Source organism: Oncorhynchus clarkii, chromosome 25, assembly GCF_045791955.1.
Source record: "Oncorhynchus clarkii lewisi isolate Uvic-CL-2024 chromosome 25, UVic_Ocla_1.0, whole genome shotgun sequence".
In the NCBI taxonomy this organism is placed as follows: domain Eukaryota; kingdom Metazoa; phylum Chordata; class Actinopteri; order Salmoniformes; family Salmonidae; genus Oncorhynchus; species Oncorhynchus clarkii.
Window position 1 is genome coordinate 41,833,946 of NC_092171.1, and position 9,207 is coordinate 41,843,152.

General features: G+C 45.1%; 1 pseudogene; it reads right to left on the reverse strand.

Annotated features, from left to right (window-relative positions):
- Window positions 1-6,381: 6,381 nt before the first annotated feature.
- On the reverse strand, window positions 6,382-8,627 carry LOC139383646 (ropporin-1-like protein pseudogene; annotated as a pseudogene).
- Window positions 8,628-9,207: the final 580 nt, after the last annotated feature.

Genomic DNA, 9,207 nt, shown 5'->3' on the forward strand with positions numbered 1-9,207 from the left:
CCTGATAATCACAGATTTCCTGATTTTACTTCAAATTCGCAGTTCTTCTTCGATGAGGTTTAACGGCGGTTGGCATCCAATGAATGTTACATTACCGCCACCTACTAGACTGGGAGTACAACTCCCTTACACTTTGCTTGAAAAATAAAACCCCTACCAATTCAATTCAAGGGCTTTATTGGCATGGGAAACGTGTTAACATTGCCAAAGCAAGTGAGGTAGATAATATATAAAGTGAATATATAAAGTGAAATAAACAATACAAATTAACAGTAAACATTACACATACAGAAGTTTCAAAACAATAAAGACATTACAAATGTCATATTATATATATATATACAGTGTTTTAACAATGTACAAATGGTTAAAGGACACAAGATAAAATAAATAAGCATAAATATGGGTTGTATTTACAATGGTGTTTGTTCTTCACTGGTTGCCCTTTTCTTGTGGCAACAGGTCACAAATCTTGCTGCTGTGATGGCACACTGTGGAATTTCACCCAGTAGATATGGGAGTTTATCAAAATTGGATTTGTTTTCAAATTCTTTGTGGATCTGTGTAATCTGAGGGAAATATGTCTCTCTAATATGGTCATACATTGGGCAGGAGGTTAGGAAGTGCAGCTCAGTTTCCACCTAATTTTGTGGGCAGTGAGCACATAACCTGTCTTCTCTTGAGAGCCATGTCTGCCTACGGCGGCCTTTCTCAATAGCAAGGCTATGCTCACTGAGTCTGTACATAGTCAAAGCTTTCCTTAATTTTGGGTCAGTCACAGTGGTCAGGTATTCTGCCGCTGTGTACTCTCTGTGTAGGGCCAAATAGCATTCTAGTTTGCTCTGTTTTTTTGTTAATTCTTTCCAATGTGTCAAGTAATTATCTTTTTGTTTTCTCATGATTTGGTTGGGTCTAATTGTGCTGTTGTCCTGGGGCTCTGTAGGGTGTGTTTGTGTTTGTGAACAGAGCCCCAGGACCAGCTTGCTTTAGGGGCCTCTTCTCCAGGTTCATCTCTCTGTAGGTGATGGCTTTGTTATGGAAGGTTTGGGAATCGCTTCCTTTTAGGTGGTTATAGAATTTAACGGCTCTTTTCTGTATTTTGATAATTAGTGGGTATCGGCCTAATTCTGCTCTGCATGCATTATTTGGTGTTCTACGTTGTACACGGAGGATAGTTTTGCAGAATTCTGCATGCAGAGTCTCAATTTGGTGTTTGTCCCATTTTGTGAAGTCTTGGTTGGTGAGCGGACCCCAGACCTCACAACTATAAAGGGCAATGGGCTCTATGACTGATTCAAGTACTTTTAGCCAAATCCTAATTGGTATGTTGAAATGTATGTTCCTTTTGATGGCATAGAATGCCCTTCTTGCCTTGTCTCTCAGATCGTTCACATCTTTGTGGAAGTTACCTGTGTCTACCATCTAACACAGGGGTGGGCAATTCCAGTCGTCGAAGGCCTGATAGACTGTGACACTAAACACAACCCTCACACCTTTAAAAAAAAATCATAATAATAACTCAAATAATACAAAATAACACCACCCCACTCCACTATTTAAATATATTTAGTCCTACTTCAGGCCAACAACCTGAAAGGACGGGACACCACCACTTAACACACCCTGTAACTCTTCTGATGTCAAGTCTCACACACTCAAATACCTCTCTGTAGCTGCCACCACAACCTCTGATTCAGAGGGTTAAATGCAGAAGACACATTTCAGATGAATACATTCAGTTGGACAACTGACTAGGTATCCCCCTTTCCCAACCTCCATTTTCTGCAACTTTACGTTCCATCCCTGCAGTACAGTTGATAACCATTGCTATAAATGCTATAAATCCAATCTTACTGAAACATATATCACTTGTTGGTTTATCGCTCTGTTCTGGTACAGATCTACTAGTCACACCTCTCCTCTCAGGACCACTCCCTCTGTTCTGGTACAGATCTACTTGTCACACCTCTCCTCTCAGGATCCCTCCCTCTGTTCTGGTACAGATCTACTAGTCACACCCCTCCTCTCAGGATCCCTCCCTCTGTTCTGGTACAGATCTACTAGTCACACCACTCCTCTCAGGATCACCCCCTCTGTTCTGGTACAGATCTACTAGTCACACCTCTCCTCTCAGGATCCCTCCCTCTGTTCTGGTACAGATCTACTAGTCACACCCCTCCTCTCAGGATCCCTCCCTCTGTTCTGGTACAGATCTACTAGTCACACCCCTCCTCAGGATCCCTCCCTCTGTTCTGGTACAGGTCTACTAGTCACACCCCTCTCAGGATCCCTCCCTCTGTTCTGGTACAGATCTACTAGTCACACCCCTCCTCTCAGGATCCCTCCCTCTGTTCTGGTACAGATCTACTAGTCACACCTCTCCTCTCAGGATCCCTCCCTCTGTTCTGGTACAGATCTACTAGTCACACCCCTCCTCTCAGGATCCCTCCCTCTGTTCTGGTACAGATCTACTAGTCACACCCCTCCTCTCAGGATCCCTCCCTCTGTTCTGGTACAGGTCTACTAGTCACACCCCTCTCAGGATCCCTCCCTCTGTTCTGGTACAGATCTACTAGTCACACCCCTCCTCTCAGGATCCCTCCCTCTGTTCTGGTACAGATCTACTAGTCACACCACTCCTCTCAGGATCCCTCCCTCTGTTCTGGTACAGATCTACTAGTCACACCTCTCCTCTCAGGATCACTCCCTCTGTTCTGGTACAGATCTACTAGTCACACCTCTCCTCTCAGGATCCCTCCCTCTGTTCTGGTACAGATCTACTAGTCACACCACTCCTCTCAGGATCCCTCCCTCTGTTCTGGTACAGATCTACTAGTCACACCTCTCCTCTCAGGATCACTCCCTCTGTTCTGGTACAGATCTACTAGTCACACCTCTCCTCTCAGGATCACTCCCTCTGTTCTGATACAGATCTACTAGTCACACCTCTCCTCTCAGGATCCCTCCCTCTGTTCTGGTACAGATCTACTAGTCACACCACTCCTCTCAGGATCCCTCCCTCTGTTCTGGTACAGATCTACTAGTCACACCTCTCCTCTCAGGATCCCTCCCTCTGTTCTGGTACAGATCTACTAGTCACACCTCTCCTCTCAGGATCCCTCCCTCTGTTCTGGTACAGATCTACTAGTCACACCTCTCCTCTCAGGATCCCTCCCTCTGTTCTGGTACAGATCTACTAGTCACACCCCTCCTCTCAGGATCCCTCCCTCTGTTCTGGTACAGATCTACTAGTCACACCTCTCCTCTCAGGATCCCTCCCTCTGTTCTGGTACAGATCTACTAGTCACACCCCTCCTCTCAGGATCCCTCCCTCTGTTCTGGTACAGATCTACTAGTCACACCTCTCCTCTCAGGATCCCTCCCTCTGTTCTGGTACAGATCTACTAGTCACACCTCTCCTCTCAGGATCCCTCCCTCTGTTCTGGTACAGATCTACTAGTCACACCCCTCCTCTCAGGATCCCTCCCTCTGTTCTGGTACAGATCTACTAGTCACACCCCTCCTCTCAGGATCCCTCCCTCTGTTCTGGTACAGATCTACTAGTCACACCACTCCTCTCAGGATCCCTCCCTCTGTTCTGGTACAGATCTACTAGTCACACCCCTCCTCTCAGGATCCCTCCCTCTGTTCTGGTACAGATCTACTAGTCACACCTCTCCTCTCAGGATCACTCCCTCTGTTCTGGTACAGATCTACTAGTCACACCCCTCCTCTCAGGATCCCTCCCTCTGTTCTGGTACAGATCTACTAGTCACACCTCTCCTCTCAGGATCACTCCCTCTGTTCTGGTACAGATCTACTACTCTCACCTCTCCTCTCAGGATCCCTCCCTCTGTTCTGGTACAGATCTACTAGTCACACCCCTCTCAGGATCCCTCCCTCTGTTCTGGTACAGATCTACTAGTCACACCCCTCCTCTCAGGATCCCTCCACATTGACTCATCTTCCTCTACTTTCTTCACTACCTCAGCATAGGTCAACTACTGCACTACTCTAACCCTGGAAACCTCAACCTGCCTCTATCTCCCACGGGACATTTCTGATCCCCAGCCCCATGGGCACCCTTACAATGAACACATACCACTACTTTCCCCAATGCTACACATTACACAGACCCATAAAAAACAAATCCAATTTTAATAAATTCTATCGGGTGAAATACCACAGTGTGCCGTCACAGCAGCAATATGTGTGACCCGTTGCCACCAAAGGGCAGCCAGTGAAGAACAAACACCATTGTATACATACTAACCATATTTATTTATTTTAACTATTTGCACATCGTTACAAAACAGGTGAAAATTAGACTTAATGACATTTGACACGTCTTCATTATTTTGGAACTTTTGTGTAATGTTTACTGTTCATTTTTTTATTGTTTACATCCCTTTTGTTGATCTATTTCCCTTGCTTTGGCAATGTTTCCCAAGCCAATAAAGCCCCTTAAATTGAATTGAAAAGAACTGTGGTCGAGCGAGCAGAGGAGCGCAGGCCAGCGTGATGCGTGCAAATTAAACATGAGGGTTTGTGAGCGTGATTTTGAACGAGCAGAACTGCAGTGCCACGCGCAGTAAATTAATCCGAGAGCAGAGATTTTTGTTCCCCTCAAGAAATACGTACTAAATCAAATTTTATTGGCCACATACACATGGTTAGCAGATGTTAATGCGAGTGTAGCGAAATGCTTGTACTCCATGTCCAGACTCAGAAATGACTGCACTCTCACAAACACGGCTGTCTCCTCTGCCTCTCACAACAATTTTCCAGTTTGCTCTCCAAAATAAAATGTTGCTCTCGCAACTGCTTACTATAATTATATAAAACAGGGGGAAATTCAAGCCAATGAACATAGCCTGTAGCAGTCTATTGAAACGCCATTGGTCAGGTTTTTGTTCCAATCAGGGCTTGACTGCTTTCTTAACTGAGTTTTTGACCACAGAGATGACAGCTAGGTGTCTTGTTTCACAGTCTTTGTACAAAATAATAAAATGTAGCCCTTTATTAGCTATTTAACTGCCATGTGTTTTTTTTTTGGGGGGGGGGGGTATTTATTTTTTTATTCAAAATACAGATCAACAATTTAAATTGTTACATCATACAAAACAGAATGCAGGTATTAATGAGAAAATACTAAAACATACTCTGACTTTAAAAAAAACATTGTTTTTTTAGAGAAGACTATTTATTTGTAGAATAAGTAGTAAAGTCAGTTCCTTCCTGCTACTCTCTGTTTCTTCCTGCTACTCTCTGTTTCTTCCTGCTACTCTCTGTTTCTTCCTGCTACTCTCTGTTTCTTCCTGCTACTCTCTGTTTCTTCCTGCTACTCTCTGTTTCTTCCTGCTACTCTCTGTTTCTTCCTGCTACTCTCTGTTTCTTCCTGCTACTCTCTGTTTCTTCCTGCTACTCTTTGTTTCTTCCTGCTACTCTTTGTTTCTTCCTGCTACTCTTTGTTTCTTCCTGCTACTCTTTGTTTCTTCCTGCTACTCTCAGTTTCTTCCTGCTACTCTCAGTTCCTTCCTGCTACTTTCTGTTTCTTCCTGCTACTCTTTGTTTCTTCCTGCTACTCTCAGTTTCTTCCTGCTACTCTCAGTTCCTTCCTGCTACTTTCTGTTTCTTCCTGCTACTCTCTGTTTCTTCCTGCTACTCTCTGTTTCTTCCTGCTACTCTTTGTTTCTTCCTGCTACTCTTTGTTTCTTCCTGCTACTCTTTGTTTCTTCCTGCTACTCTTTGTTTCTTCCTGCTACTCTCAGTTTCTTCCTGCTACTCTCAGTTCCTTCCTGCTACTCTCAGTTCCTTCCTGCTACTTTCTGTTTCTTCCTGCTACTCTCTGTTTCTTCCTGCTACTCTTTGTTTCTTCCTGCTACTCTCTGTTTCTTCCTGCTACTTTCTGTTTCTTCCTGCTACTCTCAGTTCCTTCCTGCTACTTTCTGTTTCTTCCTGCTACTCTCTGTTTCTTCCTGCTACTCTTTGTTTCTTCCTGCTACTCTTTGTTTCTTCCTGCTACTCTCTGTTTCTTCCTGCTACTTTCTGTTTCTTCCTGCTACTCTCTGTTTCTTCCTGCTACTCTTTGTTTCTTCCTGCTACTCTTTGTTTCTTCCTGCTACTCTTTGTTTCTTCCTGCTACTCTTTGTTTCTTCCTGCTACTCTCTGTTTCTTCCTGCTACTTTCTGTTTCTTCCTGCTACTCTCTGTTTCTTCCTGCTACTCTTTGTTTCTTCCTGCTACTCTTTGTTTCTTCCTGCTACTCTCTGTTTCTTCCTGCTACTCTCTGTTTCTTCCTGCTACTCTCTGTTTCTTCCTGCTACTCTCTGTTTCTTCCTGCTCTTTCCTGTCCTTTTACTCTCTCCCTCAATCTCTCCTATTATAATTTTTTTTTTTTGCAGCTGTAGAAGTTGGCCAGCTGAGTCATCCCATTCTGCTTGGTGACAGACTCCTGCAGGCTGCTTATGGAGCTGTCTTATCTGGTCCTGGGGGATCTCTCCATCCAGGTAAGTGTACAGCCCTATGAACGAATCAAAGGGGATCCTCTCTCCGCTCCACCCTCCTCATTCCCCGTTAGGATCTCACACACATACCTCAGGGCATTGATGATGGTCCCTCCCAGAGCACTGCAGCCCAGAGCGAAGAAGTGCATCCGGTGGATGTTGTCGTTGAAGTTCCCCAGGGCCAGCAGAGTGTCCAGCTGCTCTGAGGGAAGTGACTCCTTTGGACAGGGCAGAATGCCTCCTTTGGCCGGGCAGAGTGTCTCCTTTAAACAGGGCAGATAATCTCCTTTGGACAGGGCAGAGAGTCTCCTTTGGACAGGGCAAAGTGTCTCCTTTGGACAGGGCAGAGTGTCTCCTTTAAACAGGGCAGAGTGACTCCTTTAAACAGGGCAGAGTGTCTCCTTTGGACAGGGCAGAGTGCCTCCTTTAAACAGGGCAGAGTGTCTCCTTTGGACAGGGCAGAGTGTCTCCTTTGGACAGGGCAGAGTGTCTCCTTTGGACAGGGCAGAGTGTCTCCTTTGGACAGGGCAGAGTGTCTCCTTTGGACGGGGCAGAGTGTCTCCTTTGGACAGGGCAGAGTTTCTCCTTTGGACAGGGCAGAGAAGTACGCTGCAGACCACTGTAGTATGTCATGGGGTTGGGTTCTGATTGCAGCTTTGGTGAACTGTTTGAGAATGTCTGGTAGTTCAGGGGGGATGTTGATTTGCTGTTCACAGTACAGATACTATGTACTGTGAACAGAAAATCAACAGGTATTGCTGAATCATATTACTAATCGAATATCTTTCTTGGTAATATATTTTTTTTTTAGAAAAACAAGTAAGAGAGTTAAATTTGCTAAAATTATATTTTTTTTAATTGATTTGGTTTAGGGATTGGCCATCTTCATTTTCAATCCATAGCAATTTAAAGTGTTTTCCCTGACTGTCATGTGTCTCCGGCAACGATCAACTGCAATGACCTCACGGCCTGGGTGGTCTCAACAAATCACAGCACAGTATATGACATTCGAACGCGAACCAATTACAATACAGTATGTTAACACACATGAATATTACATCCCCCTTATTACTTAAAAAACAAAAAAAAATTTTAATAAAAATGTTCTACATATTTTCAAGCATTTTATTTGAATACATGCTCTGTAGTATGAACTCAAGGTAAGTAACCATGTTAAATCTAATGTATTTATAAAGCCCTTCTTACATCAGCTGATATCTCAAAGTGCTGTACAGAAACCCCAGCCTAAAACCCCCAAAACAACAAGCAATGCAGGTGTAGAAGCACCGTGGCTAGGAAAAACTCCCTAGGAAGGCCAAAAACCTAGGAAGAAACCTAGAGAGGAACCAGACTCTGAGGGGTGGCCAGTCTTCTTCTGGTCCTCTTCATGTATACTGTACCAATTACGTACCGCGTCAACATAACAGACTCTGAAACACTGTTTTAGTACCAAGATTTCTCAGCAACTCTGCATTTCACCGTAGCCATGACAACATTTGAAAGACATGCAATATCAAAGCTTCTCAAAGTTCAACTGTTTAATAACCAGTTTACAGGCTGGAACTCTTTCAGGGGAGCGATCCACCCTTTGACATTTAACAGGTCTAGGACAGTTCTGGGCTTGACCTCTCTTCCTGGCCTTGTGTGGTATGAAGCTGAGCATGCTTCGGTGTCAGTTAACATTTGTTGTGGTGTTTTCGGGTAAGCATGGTGTGTGTGTGTGTGTGTGTGTTGTGATGTTCAGTCCATCACATTCTCTTTCAGGGAGAACAGTTAATCCCGTCACTGTGTGTTTTTCTTTTGTTCAGTAGGTGACGACGATCCTTCTGCGGTGCGGACGTGAAAAGGAACGTTCAGGTGTCACCTGGTTGGATGACGACTGCTGGTTCCCAGAGGCCTCCTGGATTCTAACCCGACTCTCCGTTCATTCAGTGGTGGCAGCGGTCTAGCTGACCTGTCGTAGTACCTCTTTTAGTGTTGTCGTCTCTGTGCCCGTTTTGCAAAACACTTCGTTGTAGCTGACGACCTCAGGGAGCAGCTGCTGGTTGGTGCTGGGAAGGAATTGAGCGATGTCTGCGGCTCGTCAACAACTGACCTTGGTGACGATATCAGATTGCTCCATGCGCTCTCCAACTCTTTCTTCAGACGGGCGCGGAGAGCAAGGGGATATCTTTCTCGGTGGGTAGACCACAGGGGTTTGCTTTGGGTCAAGGTGACTGGTACATTCTCCTGGGAATAATCCTATTCCTGTAAAAACATCAGAAAACTCCTCCATGACATTCTCCGTCTACACCGATGAGGTCCCTGATAACACTAGCCTGATGAGGTCCATTCTCTGTCTCCACCGATGCGGTCCATTCTCTGTCTCCACCGATGAGGTCCCTGATAACACTAGCCTGATGAGGTCCATTCTCTGTCTCCACCGATGAGGTCCCTGATAACACTAGCCTGATGAGGTCCATTCTCTGTCTCCACCGATGCGGTTCTGATAACACTAGCCTGATGAGGTCCATTTTCTGTCTCCACCGATGCGGTCCTGATAACACTAGCCTGATGAGGTCCATTCTCCACCGATGTGGTCCCTGATAACACTAGCCTGATGAGGTCCATTCTCTGTTTCCACTGATGAGGTCCCTGATAACACTAGCCTGATGAGGTCCATTCTCCACCGATGAGGTCCCTGATAACACTAGCCTGATGAG